Raw genomic sequence first — 16,791 nt, forward strand, 5'->3', positions numbered from 1 at the left:
TGTGTTCAACCCACAATTATAATGTCACTGTTTGATTCCTTGATGTGATGCTGCAGTGTGTCCTTGAGCAAGGCACTTCATTTCACATTACTCCATCCAACTCAGCTGAAAATAAATATCAGCTGAGTGCTGGTGTAATCTTTCCTCTCTTCCAAGCTGTCACTCCTTGTCTGTTGCTGGGTCCAGTGTGAAAGGGTTGACAGAGTTTCTCTGTTTGCTCGTGACAAAATAAACACCTGAAACAATTAGTGGAAGCATATGTCTTACTTTGTTATATACAAGCTTGCTACTTATAGCTATTTTGATAATTTTCTTGACTTTTCCTAAAGGCTGTTATTCAAGAAAAATAAAGGGATTTATTTTTCAGTTAAGTGAAATAAATACTGTAATGTCCTTAGGCTATGAATATATGATATGATGACTGGAGCAAGAAATTTTATTCCCAGGTCTGTTTTCTCATATTTTTATTTCCTTGCTAGCATGGTGATATTTTCCTACAGTTTGAACATTATGTATATTGTTATAATAAATGATACTATAGCTTGATCTCCTTCTGGCAATTAATACTTTACCTATGAAATAGTGAAGTTTGCTCCACACCATGTTTCAAAAGATTACCAGCAACAATATCCTGCGATATATCCTCTACAGTATCTAGAATTTGTTTTCCAGCATTTTTTTTTTAACCTCAGGTATCACTGATAGCAATCCAGATCTGAATAACAAAAGATCTCAAAATATAAAGATATGATACAAGGACCAAATGGGAGCTTTTCGCTATTATAGAATAAATACATTCTACAAATAATGTTTTTGTTTGACTGAAGTATAATTCTAGCAAAGTACTTCAATTTTTATCCTTTAAATTTTACATCTAAAATCGCTATTTGAAAATCTGTGCTACTTTTTTTACAGTAAAAGTTGTTTTACTTTTGTTAAATTTTTTATTTGATTAGATTCTTGATGATGATGATGATGATGAAACAAGACAATTATTTAAATTACCTGTTTATAGCAATATATTTTGAAGTTAAAACTTAATATAAAACTATAAAATATAATAAACAATTTATTTAAAATAATACTCAGAACTACTACTATTTATTTGCAAAATTTCCACCGAAATGAAATCAATTTGGAAATTTTTGTTACTTCAGACAGGTTGAGCCTTACTAATCCAGTGAGCTTGGGATTAGACAGGCACTGGAAGAGCAAATTTACTTTCCTGAAGCAAAGTAAAAAATGGAAAACAAAGATTATTTTATATCATATTGATACTGATAGAACTTAAATGAGCATAAATCTACTTCATTTTTACTTGACTTGTTTATTACAAAGTGCTGATCCTGTGTTATAAGTTTACTGTACTGTGACATAAATTAAGTAAATTAATAGAAAAAGCAAAGCAAAATAGGCCTCTTGATGCCTGTAAATTTTTATAAATAAAGTGTGAGTAAAAAGCAAACATTTATTCCTCTTGAATGTTGATGTTTCAATGTAATATATTTATTTTTCACATGCATTCTAAATCAAAATTGTGTAATATTTGAGGTGGCTACATCTGTGGTATCTGAATTATGTAGTCAGATATCAAGATTGCAATCTGTGATATCTGCAGTTAAAAAAAAATGCTGGAAAACAAATTGTAGATGTTGTAGAGGATATATTGCAGGATAACGTTGGTGGTAATCTTCTGAAACATGGTGTGGAGAAAATTGCCTCATAGCTCTTCTCTTGCTGTTCAGTGATCAGAAACAAAATTTGCTCTTGTAATAAATTCTTTCTCTCTCTCTCTTTCTCACACACACACACACACACATGCACACACAAACATGGATCTAACTGATATTTAGGAACAGTTTGCATATTCAAACTGTTCTTAAATATTAAGTTGCTCTTCTTCAGTTACTATTTTTTCAGGTATGCTCCCATTGTTATCCAGAATTCACAACTATCACAACATAAGGGCCCTTTCTACTCTTAACTCTTTTACTTGTTTCAATCATTTGACTGCGGCCATGCTGGAGCATCACCTTTAGTCGAAGAAATCGACCCCAGGACTTATTCTTTGTAAGCTTAGTACTTATTCTATCGGTCTCTTTTGCCGAACCACTAAGTGACAGGGACATAAACACAACAGCATATATATATATATAAAGCACGATTTATTCATGATTAGAGTAGTTTGAAAACTACTATACTACTGCATAATCATAATTTGTGTTATTTCATATACATTTGTTAACACCAATTTACTTCATTTATATGTACATACAATCCATATTACTGCAGTTACTGAGCACCAAATGTCAAAACAGTTGTTGACGTATAAATGAACAGGGAATAGAAAGGATAAAGAAGTGGAAATACTGGAGGAAAATTGTCAGTGTATTGAGGGACAATGGTCAAAGAGCAGAAACTAAAAGAAATGTCAGCTGATTGGGAAAAATGATTAGAGGAGGGGAAGGAGATAAAGACAGAAATACTGCATAGACAAATAAACATGTCATATATATTATAAATGTATCTCTCTACATATATGTACATAGTTATAAATGTATATACGCGCGTGTTTATATATATATATATATATGTGTGTGTGTGTGTGTGCATATGTATCATCATCATCATCATCATTGTTTAATATCCACTTTCCATGGTGGCATGGGTTGGACGGTTCAACTGGGGACTGGTGAGCCAAATGGCTGCACCAGGCTCCAATCTGATCTGGCAGAGTTTCTACAGCTGGATGCCCTTCCTAACACCAACCACTTCAAGAGTGTAGTGGGTGGTTTTGCATGCCACCAGCACGAGGGTCAGTCAGGCAGTACTGGCAATGGCCATGCTCAAATAGTGTTTTTGCGTGTCACCTGCACAGGAGCCAGTCCAGCAGCACTGGCAATGCCCTTGCTTGAATGCTGTTTTCTTCTACGTACCACCAGCACAAGTGCCAGTAAGGGTATTGAACTCATGATCGTAAGATTGTAGTTTCAATTCCTGGACCGGATAACACATTGTGTTCTTGAGCAAAACATTTCATTTTACATTGCACCAGTCCACTCAGCTGGCAGAAGGTGAGTAATCCTGTGACAAACCGGCATCCCATCCAGTTGGGGAATATATATGCCATGGAAAACAGGATACCAGCCCTTATGAATTGATATGACTTGAGAAGGTAACTTTACCTTCACTTTTTTTAGGGCTAAACAACAGTAATTGAAACAAATGCATACATATAATATACTCTCTTTACTCTTTTACTTGTTTCAGTCATTTGACTGCAGCCATGCTGGGGCACCACCTTTATTCTTTGTAAGCCTAGTACTTATTCTATCGGCCTCTTTTTGCCGAAACGCTAAGTTACGGGGACGTAAACACACTAGCATCGGTTGTCAAGCAGTGGTGGGGGGAATAAACTCAGACACACAAACACACATACATATATATATATACGATGGGCTTCTTTCAGTTTCCATCTACCAAATCCACCCACAAGGCTTTGGTCGGCCCAAGGCTATAGTAGAAGATACTTGCCTAAGATACCACACAATGGGACTGAACCCGGAACCATGTGGTTGGTAAGCAAGCTACTTACCACACAGCCACTCCTGCACCTATATATAAATATAGTTGCAAATTGCAGGGTTATTACTAGCTGCTATAACATGGTTGGAGGCAGATAAAGATGGTATAGGCAAGGGTAGAACTGTACTAGGAGAATGTCAGACAGTGGGTAAGAAAGAGTAAAAGATTATGTTCTTCTCTTTGAGTTCAGATGAAGGTTGAGCCATGAGATTTGCTTACTCTCCACAGAAACACATAAAGGAATGGTATGGTATATTAAAATGTCAAACTGCAGGTTTTGACATTGCTTGTGTATTATTATGTATATTATGAAGATATTTATGAAATCTAGTTTCAACCACATAGAGAGAGTTATATAAAAGCTTATATTTCAAAATTAGTTACATGCTGTCAACACAGTGAGCAGACCAATAGCCAAAAGTATTTCAGTGAAGAATATTCCATCTTTCTTCGGGTGTCTAGAATTATATTATCCTGTGTGTCCAACTTCTGGGGTTTTTTTTCCCTTTGAATAGTAGGTTGTAGTTTGAAGGAGATTTGGTGACTATGTCTTGCAATTTGTGTGACTACATAGAGGCTAATTCATTGCAACAAAATATTCAGGATTATTAGCTTAACTAGCCAAATATTTCTGGGTATTATTACCAGAGGTATCATTTTCAGTTGTGTTTGTTTGTTTGTTTGTTTGTCCGTGGACAAGATCAAGAACCGCTGGATGGATTTGAATGAAACTTTCAGGAATGTTTGGCCTCATGACTGGCATGAATTGATTAGATTTTGGGATCAATCTGGTGCTGGACAAAGATTCTGGATTATTTTTTCCTGTTTTTTTACTTAATGTTTGAGAGCAGTCCGATTCATTTTTAGCATTCTTTTTTGTGAGAGCAGTTGAGTTTATTTCAGATATTCTCATTTTAAAAATCATCTCCTGCTAATCGTTGAGAGGACGTTGGTGTTGCCTTGGTGGAGGTTTGCACTCTCTGAGTGCTCTTGTTATTATTATTATCATTTAAAACATCACACAGTATCCAATATCATGATGTTGTTGATTGAAGATCTGACTGTGGCAATGGAAAGTTTTAGTCAAACAGATCAGCCCCTGGATTTTCTTTTTTAAAGCCTAGTACTTGTTCTATTGCTCTCTTTTGCCAAACTGCTAAGTTACAGGAACATAAACACACCAACACTGGTTGTCAACTGGTGTTGGGAGATAAGCACAAAGATACACACACGCAGATACATAAAAATGCGCGCGCACGCACATACACACACACACATACACACACAGGTACGCATGCACACACACACACACACACACACACATATATGACAGGCTTCTTTCAGTTTCTGTCAGCCAAATCCATTTACAAAGCTTTGGTTGGTCTTTAAAGACACTTGCTCAAAGTACCAACAGTGAGACTGGACTGACCTTGAAATCACATGATTGAAAAGCAAACTTCTCAATCACACAGTCATGACTGCAAGTAATAAAATTAATATATAATTTATAAAAGTAAACATTAATTTGGAAACTTAATTAAAACTTAGAAACTCTGTCAATATTAATAGTGTTAATACATGCTGATTTTATCAAATATTTGCCAATGCTATGTTGTACATTAAACAAAGACATAGCATAGATTATTTTCTTTGTGATATTCCGTTTGATTCTTCATTCTTCATAAATGTAAACTAAAACTAAATGCTGAAATAGTTAATGAAGTAACTATCAATCACTTTATGAATATAAAACAATTTCTAAATTGGTGTATAACATATCATCATCATCATCATTTAACATCCATTTTGCACCTTAGTATGGGTTGGACAGTTTGATGCACCAGGTTCCAGATGCATCAGGTTCCAGTCTGATTTGGCTTCGTTTCTGCAGCTGGATGCCCTTCTTCATGCCAACCACTTAACAGAGTGTGCTGGGTGCTTTTCATGTGGTACCAGCATGTATCATCATCATCATCGTTTAACGTCCGCTTTCAATGCTAGCATGGGTTAGATGATTTGACTGAGGGCTGGCAAGCCAGAAGGCTGCACCAGGATCCAATCTGATCTGGCAGAGTTTCTACAGCTGGATGCCCTTCCTAACACCAACCACTCTGAGAATATAGTGGGTGCTTTTACAAAACTCTTTTCTTATTTCCCACTGAAATTTTGGACCCAGATCAAATATTGTTTTTGCTAGACTTACAATATCCACAATACTTGCTTAGCTGTCCAATCTTCATTGTCATTGTCATCATTGCTTTAATGTTTGTTTGTTTGTTTTTCTATGGATTAAAATGGTCTGCCATACCATACATTACCTTGACAAATGCTAACATATTCACTTCTATCTTCACCAAAACTTTTCAACAATACTATTCTAGGAATCTATCTGCCTACAATGCAAGTATTAAACTGTTTATTCCATGAAACTCAATTTTACAATGAAGTGTATTCATAGAGTGTATTCAATGGAGTGCATTCACTGCATTTATAAATTAATTAAATTTATTAGATACTAGACAGCTAAAATCTATGAATACACCATATAGGAAAATTTAATATGAAAAATAAACACTGCTGGTGCATCAGTAACATTCCATGCAAATATATTGTTATTCTTCCACAAAAAAGTGATAAAAACAACCATTAGAAATCGTCTTCTAGAAAAGGTTCAGCCTTTCTCCATTGTTAGCATTTTTGTTTTACGTAATGGCTTAGACAGGAAAAGAAAGATAGCAGTTATGCCTTTGTAGCCAGGGTTTTAAAGAGTAAGGTTGAAAGGGTACATCATTCTGGAATTGAAGATCCAAGGAGGAGCCTATGAATATCTGAAGTAGCTCTTCCACCATCAAAAATGAAAATAACTTTATTCAGTCCCTCTAAATTTTGCGTAGTGTTCCCCACTGCAGAGGGCACTAATCCAGTATTGTTCCATTTTGTCCTGCTTGTGAAAGGTAAAAGGAAGTTATCCTTAGATTAAATACCTGCAGCAATGCTTGCAAGAGAACTAAAGATACCCTCACTAAAGATACCCAAGGGAAAGGGAACTGGACAACACGTTACGTCCACCACCTAATATGGGTTTTAAAAGTTGTATATTCATAGGTACTTGTCTTTCTATGAGATATATTTGTCACCCTCCTTGTCATTGTCATTTTGACATTCACTTTTTCATGCTGGCGTGGTTCAAATGAAATATGTCAAGGCACTTTCCAATGACTGAATGATGCCCTTCCTCAAGCCAATCTTGTTTCCAGGCAAAATAATATCTCTCCTTAGTCCTTCAAACTATGGCCCGACATGTTATCATGAAAGATTCCAAACAAATGACACCTCTTTATCGTAGTGACATTTGTCGACAACTATCGCATTATGTCAAGATAAGAAGCTACACACACATGCATGCACAAACACACACATATACATATGAGAGATTTTTGCCATTTCTATCGACCAAATCTATTTACAAGGCCTTGGTCATCTTGGCGTGATAGCATCAGAGACTTACCTAAGATGCCCCACAGTGAAATTGAACCTGAAACCATGTGGTGGGAAACGAATTACATAATCACACTATGTCTGCATCTTATTGTGTTTCATGAAATTAGAACTAAGATTCTCTCAGTAATATTGATTTATTTCTTAATAACCCTGCTTGGAATTCATTTAAGAGGGGATTGACATTGTGTGCTGATTATGCCTTTCTGGAATACACTATCACAGTAAGAGAAGTGAATTGGCTTCTCTTAGTGTAGATCAAAATTGGTGGGGAACAGATCTTTTAATGTTATTTCTGGGCTTCAGCATTCATCACTTTTTTAGGTTGAATCATCATCATCATCATCGTTTAACGTCTGCCTTCCATGCTGGCATGGGTTGGGAAGTTTAACAGGGGCCAGCCAAGCAGGAACCTGTACCAGACTTCTGTGTCTGCTTTTTGGCAGGGTTTTTACAGCTAGATACCCTTCCAAACACCAAACACTTTACAATGTAGACTGGGTAAGGCTTGCAGTTTTAAAGAGAGGAGAACAGTCGATACTATTGATCTCAGTACATGAATGGTATTTTATTTTATCAATCCTGAAAGGATGAAAGACAAGCTGAGTTAGGTGGAATTTGAACTCAGAATGCAGAGAGCTAGAACAAATACCACATTGTATTTTTTTTTTTTTTTGGCACTTTAAAAATTCTGTCATTTTACCACCATTTTTGTGATGAATATTGGTTTCAAACTTTGGTACGAAGCCAGCGAGTTTGGGTGGTCAGGGGTGAGAGGATTAAATCAACCCCAGTATTCAACTGGTACTTATTTCATCAACCCCAAAAGGATGAAAGGCAAAGTCAGCCTCAGCAGAATTTGAACTTAGATGAAATAATGCTTAGGTATTTTGCCCAGTTCAGTAATGATTCTGCCAGTTCGCTGACCATTTTGTGTTGGGTATTGGCTTTAAATTTTGGTACAAGGCCAATAGGTTTGGGAGAAGGGCTAAGTCAGTTAAATCAACTGCAGTAATCAGCTGGCTGGTACTTATTTTATTGACTCCAAAAAGAATGAAAGCAAAGTGGACTGTGACAGAATTTGAACTCAGAACATAAAGACAAACAAGACACCACTAAGAATTTTGCCCAGTGTGGTAATGATTCTTCCAGCTTGCTGCCCGTTTTGTGCTGAATATTTGTTGTTGTTGTTGTTGTTGGCACTCCATCTCTTACGATGTCGAGGGTTCCAGTTGATCCAATCAACGGAACAGCCTGCTCGTGAAATTGATGTGCAAGTGGCTGAGCACTCCACAGACATGTGTACCCTTAACGTAGTTCTCAGGGATATTCAGCGTGACACAGTGTGACAAGGATGACCCTTTGAATTACAGGCACAACAGAAACAGGAAGTAAGAGTGAGAGAAAGTTGTGGTGAAAGAGTACAGCAGGGTTCGCCACCATCCCCTGCCGGAGCCTCGTGGAGCTTTTAGTTGTTTTCGCTCAATAAACACTCACAACACCCGGTCTGGGAATCGAAATCGCGATCCTATGACCGCGAGTCCGCTGCCCTAACCACTGGGCCATTGCGCCTCCACGCTGAATATTAACAAAGCTTTATAAACAAGTTTCTTTGTGGATAGCAAGAGAGCTGCACCAGGTTCCAGTCTGATTTAGCTTTGTTTCTACAGCTGGATGCCCTTCCTAATGCCAACCACTTTACAATGTGCTGGGTGCTTTTTACATAGCACTGGCATGTATATAATACAAAAGTTTTTTCTCATTCCCCACTGAAATTCTGGACCCAGATCAAATGTTTCTTTTACTAGAGTTACCATATCCATGATTCCTACTTAGTTGTTCAATCTTCATCATCATTGTTGTCATATCATTGCTTTAATGTTTGTTTGCTGGTTTTTCTATGGATTAGAATGGTCTTCCATACCATACATTACCTTAACAAATTCACTTCTATCTTTGCCAAATTTTCCAACAATATTAACAGCAAACAGCTTTAGTTTCTTAATCGGTGCAACCATAACAGACATCAATAATTTGTAAACAAGAGTTCATGAGTATGCTGCCTTCTTATACATATATAATTCATAAATTTCTTTTATATATTAATTTATGTTGATTGCTTTGTATATATGACTGATAATTGATGATATTAACTGCATTCCTCTCAACTGAAATTTGTATAAAAGAACCTTTAATGGTTGAAAATTTTCTTATTTATTTTCCTGGTCAGTGATTAGCAATAACACTTCATCTATTGACATGTAGGAATTGTGTGCAATATATCATATCCTCTAATCATCAGTGAGAAGCCCTACACTAAGTCAGCATTGAGGTTTCAACAGATTGACAGAAAGAGCTAATTACTGAATGTTTTTGTTCTTGTATCTTTTAGTCAAGAAGGAAAGCAGTCTTATGACCCATTACAGGGCCACTAAGACTGGTGGAAAGGTGAGAAGAATGGGACTTCCCTTAAATGCATGTAACAAAATGGACTTACTTAAAGGCACCCAAGACAGTAGGTGGTCGTGGTGTTAAATCTGATGACATATTAAGTCTGCCTTTTACGTGCCACTGGCAAGAGAATATATATATATATATATATATATATATATATATATATATATATATAACATCATCATCATCGTTTAACATCCGCTTTCCATGCTAGCATGGGTTGGACGATTTGACTGAGGACTGGTGAAACCAGATGGCTACACCAGGCTCCAATCTGATTTGGCAGAGTTTCAACAGCTGGATGCCCTTCCTAATGCCAACCACTCCGAGAGTGTTGTGGGTGCTTTTACGTGCCACCGGCACAAAGGCCAGTCAGGCGGTACTGGCAACGGCCAAGCTCAAAATGGTGTATTTTATGTGCCACCCGCACAAGAGCCAGTCCAGGGGCACTGGCAATGATCTCGCTCAAAAGTCCTTACACATGCCACAGGCACAAGTGCCAGAAAGGCGAAGCTGGGCACAGATGCCAGCACGATTTCGCTTATATTCTTCTTTCAGTTTTTATGTACCAAATCACAAGGCTTTGGTCAACTAAGGACAATATTAGAAGACACTTGCTCAAGGTTCCATGCAGTGGGACTGAACTCAATACATGTTTGGGGAGCAAGTTTTTGTGCATTTTGAACTCAGAACATAAATATTTAGAATAAATACAGCATGGCATTCAGTCCATTGTTCCTACAATCTCACCAATCTCACTCTTTGCATTGATATTTTTTCATCAACTCTGAAAGGATGAAAGTCAAATTTGACCTCAGAGGTGTTTGAACGCAGAGCATAATGAATCAAAATAATTGCCACAAAGTATTCTTTGCACTACACTGACTCTACTTGTTCACCACTTAAACAAGTCTGACTGTGGTTAGATGGTGATGTAAATGTTTGAATGAATATAATATATTCCAGCTGAAACTATTTATATGGATTTCGTTCCTGGTCATGACAATGATTATTGAAGACAATCAAAGTATGCTGAATAGCATATTTCCAAATCTCCAGCTCAAGATTAAGACTTGTTAAAGCTGATGTATTGAATAATTTATATATGTTTATATATACCTCCTTTGCATGAAGAAGGCTTTATTACTTTTCTATGATGTACACTGAAGAATCAATCTCAACTAATTCCATCTGGCACATGCAAGCATAGAAAAGTGGACACTAAAATGATGATGACAATGACAGCGACGATGCTGATGAAGACACCGACAATGACGATAATGAAATTACAGTACATTAAGTAGATAATTGTTTCTTTGTTTCCAACAAAGGCTCAAGGTCTGATATTTTGTAAGGAGGGTGTCATTCAAGGAAATTTACCCCTAGTGCACACACATGTATACACACACACATACATACATACATACTTACATATATCATCATCATCATCGTTTAACGTCCGTTCTCTATGCATGTGTGGGTTGTACAGTTGACTGAGGTCTGGAAAGCCAGTAGCTGCACCAGGCTCCATTCTGATCTCGCAATATTTTTAAAACTGGATGCTCTTCCTGACGCCAACCACTCTGAGAGAGTGTAGTGGGTGCCTTTTACATTCCACTGGCTCAGGAGCCAATCAGGTGGTCCTGGCATTGATCATGTTCGGATAGTGCTTTTTACATGCCACTGGCAAGGGAATATGTATATATATATATATATATATATATATATATATATATATTCTTCTTTCAGTTTTTATGTACCAAATCACAAGGCTTTGGTCAACTAAGGGTAATATTAGAAGACACTTGCTCAAGGTTCCATGCAATGGGACTGAACTCAGTACATGTTTCAGAAGCAAGTTTTTAAACCACACTGCTATGTCTGCCCAATGTACTGTCTAGTAGCATCCCAACCTCCAACGGCTTTTTCAAATAAATTATGTAACATCCTTCTCCAACTACAGTTCTAATATTCGGTTAAAATGTCTTGCGTTTAAGCTGGTTCCCATGCATTTCCCTGAAGACAGGATTACATTCTTAACAACATCACTGATTCCTATGGAAGGTATAATTTGTAATCTTCGAAACATATGTTGGAAATAAAAGTATGCAGTTAACATATGCGTTTTACTCCATTTACTATATATATATATATATATATATATATATATATATATATATTATTTTGTTTAAAAGAGTTCCAACACTGTCTGTTTTTTATGTTTTATTTATATTCCTGCAAAACCAATGTGGGATATAGAATATGGAATATACAATATATAATATAATATACAATATATATAATATAAAATAAAAATGGATGGTACAATGAAATAAAGTATTGAATGTCTTATTGAATAGATGAAATATTGAGTGTTCAATATAAAGGATTAAATATATATTATATATATATGTATGTGTGTGTGTATATATATATATATATATATATATATATATATGTATTTATGTATGTATGTATGTATGTATGAGGTCTGATCAAAAAGTATTGGGACTTGGGACTGGTGCTATAAAACGAAAGCTACAGTACATATCAATTCAGCATTTAATCTCCTTCAAAGTAGATCACCTTCTGATGCTACACACTTTATCCAGCAGCATTTTCATTGGCGGAAGCATTCCAGGAACTGATTTCGGGGATAATAAGTAGCTGCCTTGTTGCATTCTCTTCTATTTCCTCAATGTCTTGTAATCCTTTTTTGCTTAAGTGGGATTTGATTTTTGCTTTGGTTTCATGTCATAGCCATAGACCCATGATTCATCACCTGTTATGACCAATTTCAGAAAGTTTTCATTTTCCCCAGTAGAGTCAAGAAGATTCTGCATAGCAAAACCCAATTTCTTTTTGAGAGGATCACACTCTACAGACTTCAATTCTAAGAACTGTTATAAACAGTGGAAGTGGGCAATAACATTATAATTTAGTGTGTGTGTATGACAGTCCACACACTTCTATCAATGCTGCACTGCTTGGATCACATTTGGGAAGAAGCTTTCAGTGTCTAGGTAAAAAAAAAAAGTCATTGATAGTAGATATGACATCGTCATAACTGCAATACTGGTTCCTGCCCAAGAATTTTTTTCATCTTGAGGAACAAATGATAGTCAGATGGGACCAAATCAGAAGAACAGGAAAGGTGATCAACCAGTTCAAAGCCACAGTCATGCAAAACAACCATTGAAACCAAGAACTTGTGTGCTAGAACATTGTCCTGATGGAACAAGACTCCTTTTGTCAGATTTCCTGGGCATTTGGTCTTGATAAACTTCCATATCTGCCTCAGCAAGTTGGCATATTACTCTGCATTGATGATGTGGCCCTTTTGAACATAGTCAATAAACACAATGCCTTTTGCATTCCAAAAAAACTGAGGCCATCACCTTCCCTGCAGATGAATCAATGCTGGCCTTCATTGGAGTACGTGAAAAGGGGTGTTTCCACTGAATGGATTGTCTCTTTGTCTTTGACTCAAAGTGATGAAGCCAACACTTATTCTGGGTTACAAAACGTTCAAGGAAACCAGCTGGATCTGCCTCAAACAATGTCAGATATTCCCATGATGTGATCAACCTGGTGTGCTTTTTGATTAGGTAACAGAAGACACTGCACCCATAAAGCAGAAACCTTCATCATGCCAAGTTCATTGTGCAGAATATTCTCAACTTTCTCCCCAAATATGCTAATAACATTGGCTTTTTGATTTATAATCAATCGGCTGTCATCCATCACCATGTGGTGAACATGATTAATGTTTCCTTCGGTGGTGGCAGTTGCAGAACATCCAGATCTTGGGTCATCTTCAAGATTTTCCCTTCCCCTTCTAAATTCAACTGCCCACTGTTGATAAAGTTGGAGTATCATCTCATAGTGGAGGCGCAATGGTCCAGTGGTTAAGGCAGCGGACTCGTGGTCATAGGATCGCGGTTTCGATTCCCAGACCAGGCGTTGTGAGTGTTTATTGAGCAAAAACACCTAAAGCTCCATGAGGCTCCGGCAGGGGATGGTGGCGAACCCTGCTGTACTCTTTCACCACAACTTTCTCTCACTCTTACTTCTTGTTTCTGTTGTGCTTGTAATTCAAAGGGTCAGCCTTGTCACACTGTGTCACGCTGAATATCCCCGAGAACTACGTTAAGAGTACACGTGTCTATGGAGTGCTCAGCCACTTGCACATCAATTTCACGAGCAGGCTGTTCCGTTGATCGGATCAGCTGGAACCCTAGACGTCGTAAGTGACGGAGTGCCAACAACAACAACAATAACAACATCTCATAATGTAGCAGTCATGTCAACACAATGGCAACTTCTGTCCATTTTTCAAGAGAAGTCACTACTAGTTACTTTTGAAGTCTTCTTTGAACAGTGAAATGTCAATTTACCAGGAGAGAAACAATGCAGTTATTATTAAGAAGGGTTGAAGTTAATGCATGCAAGATTTCACAGCTCTAGCATCCCTCCTTCATAATAAGCCTATGAACTTTTCATCCCACCCTCATGTATGTGTGTGTGTGTGTGTGTGTGTGTGTGTGTGTATTATCTTTTAGCTTAGGCTGATACTGAAAATGCAAATTAGAAAAAATTTTAGAAGCTTAGATCATAAAACAGATTCAAAAGCTATTGTACAATTTTTTTTATTTATTTCATAAGCATTTAAAAAAAAATATGTTTGAGTATTACAGAGATGTACTTGCATAGCAAGTGACCTGATCTGAGATCGTGTGCTGGAACAAAAACAATTGCAGAGTAGAAGGTGTTTATAAGCCATTTACGAAACACACAAAAACTGTTAGATTCACTTCAACATTTAAATATTTTGGCAAATTAAATTTAAATGTTGAAGTGAATCTAACAGTTTTTGTGTGTTTCTTAAATGGCTTATAAACACCTTCCATACTGCAATTGTTATGTTTGAGTATATATTTAGAAATATTTTCAAAATTATCTGTTGGTAAGATATGTTTAAGGTAAGGCTGACTAAATGAGTTCGCCTGACTGGCCTTCGTGCGGGTGACACGTAAAAGCACCCACTACACTCTCTGGGTGGTTCGCGTTAGGAAGGGCATCCAGCTGTAGAAACTCTGCCAAATCAGATTGGAGCCTGGTGTTGCCATCCGGTTTCACCAGTCCTCAGTCAAATCGTCCAACCCATGCTAGCATGGAAAGTGGACGTTAAACGATGATGATGATGATGATAAAAACACAAGACGTTTTAGTGCATAGCTATGTCTAATGTCAAAGCAAATTCATCTTTTTAGGGAGATATCATCATGATTGTCATCATCATAAGCATCATCATAATTACTGTTGTCATCATTGTCATCATACTCAGCATAATAATCATCATAATTATTTTCATCATCATCATCATCATCATCATCATCTGCTTTCCATACTAGCAGAGTTTGGGCAAATTGTTTTTCCTAGACTTGCTGCAGGAACACATCTCACTTCAAGTTTCAGTTTTTGGCTTGGTTAATATTAATGAAGTTTATTCAATTTTCTGAATGTTATCCATTAGTCTCGTGTTATTATCAACACTGGTTAATATTACCTGTTCTTCCTCTTAATAAAATCAAATGTTCCCTGAAGCAGATTGAATTGATGTCACATATTTAAGAATTTTTTTTCATTTTTCTTCTATGAAACTTCAATATTTATGATGGTGTTTCTTATACAAATTAAAGCAAAAGTAACCAAGCATTTATATATGACATTTTGTTAGATTTGGTGGTATGTAAGCTTCAAATGAAGCCTGCATATGAATTTCAAATGTTATAGCAAGCCTATCAATTTATTACTTTATACATATATATTAATGTCAGATATTATTCTTTGTAAGAAGTTTTTAAAATAAACAATTGTTAGAATGTAGAGTGAAGAAAATCTAAAATTTTTTAAACTCATATAAATATATTCAGTTATAGTAAAACATACATTTCTTGCATAATTATTTCTAGTCTCCTGTTATTTTGTAAATAGACAAAGTTGTCAACCTTAATATAATATAGTATAATATATTGTAATATAATATATATATATATATATATATATATATATACATATAATTAAGGGATCAGCAAATATTTGCTTCACCATATACCGAAGTTCAGAAATAGCAGCTAAAAAAGCATTTTAGCTGCTATTTCTGAACTTCGGTATATGGTGAAGCAAATATTTGTTGATCCCTTAATTATGTTTATAAATATATACGAGCTTTTAAATAAGTTCTCCACCAATAATGGTGCTTACATACCGATGGGCTTGGTAAAAATTATTAATTATTAATTGTTGATTTATTAATGAATTAATAAATTGATAATCCTTTACCCTTCTAATTTGTATATATATATATATATATATATATATATGTAAGATCCAAGAATCTTATATAAATACATGCATTTATGATGTATAAATGAATGCCTATACATGTATGTGTGGTACATTTATTCATATATATATATGTATGTGTGTGTGTGTGTGTGTGTGTGTGTGTGTGTGTGTGTGTGTATGTATATATGAATAATTATTTGCATTTTTGGTATATGAGTAGTAGTATGCTGATTGAAGCACTTTCACTATTTAAGCTACCTGAATTCATCCACAGTTTTGATATAAATGTCACTGGATCTACCTCAGGAATTCTGCAGTGTTCGTTGAATCTATAATGATTGAGGGAAATGAATAAACAGAGTTCACAAAAATTTTTATTCATCACAATGATCATTTTAACCCATCCTACATTTATATAAGTATCCCTTACAGACGGGATACTGTACAACTGGTTGTGTTGCATACTCCAGTGTGGCATCTTCCGGTGCATTCTGGTCGAGAAGATGCAACACAACCAGCTGTCCAGTATCCCATCCACAAGGAACCAATGCAGGATGGGTTGAAATGATTGTTGTGATGAATAAAGATTCTCGTGAACTTTATTTTCTAGTTTCCTCATTCACTATATATATATATATATATATATACACACACACATATATATATGTAATTTTCACTTGTCTTGCCCGAATACATTTATGTCACATCACTAAATTTCCTTTGAGAACAATTAGGTCTTAGTAGACACATTACATGTGATCTTCTTCTAGCACATTAGCAGTCCACCTAGTGGTCTCCTTTATATGTGTGTATATATATATATATATATATATATATATGTATATGTAAACAATCACACTTATGCACACACACACATACACACACACACACATATACTCATTT

At 36.0% G+C, this 16,791-nt stretch overlaps 1 protein-coding gene and 1 long non-coding RNA gene across 11 annotated transcripts in view; one reads left to right on the plus strand and one right to left on the minus strand.

Moving 5' to 3' along the window:
* Positions 1-16,791, plus strand: part of LOC106878173 (uncharacterized) — a 1,399,830-nt gene that overhangs the window by 1,235,706 nt on the left and 147,333 nt on the right. The gene's annotated exons all lie outside the window — the stretch shown is intronic.
* Positions 1-16,791, minus strand: part of LOC149134327 (uncharacterized) — a 118,523-nt gene that overhangs the window by 6,786 nt on the left and 94,946 nt on the right. The window lies entirely within an intron of this gene.

The sequence above is a fragment of the Octopus bimaculoides genome, chromosome 8, assembly GCF_046866305.1.
Source record: "Octopus bimaculoides isolate indiv1 chromosome 8, ASM4686630v1, whole genome shotgun sequence".
NCBI lineage: Eukaryota > Metazoa > Mollusca > Cephalopoda > Octopoda > Octopodidae > Octopus > Octopus bimaculoides.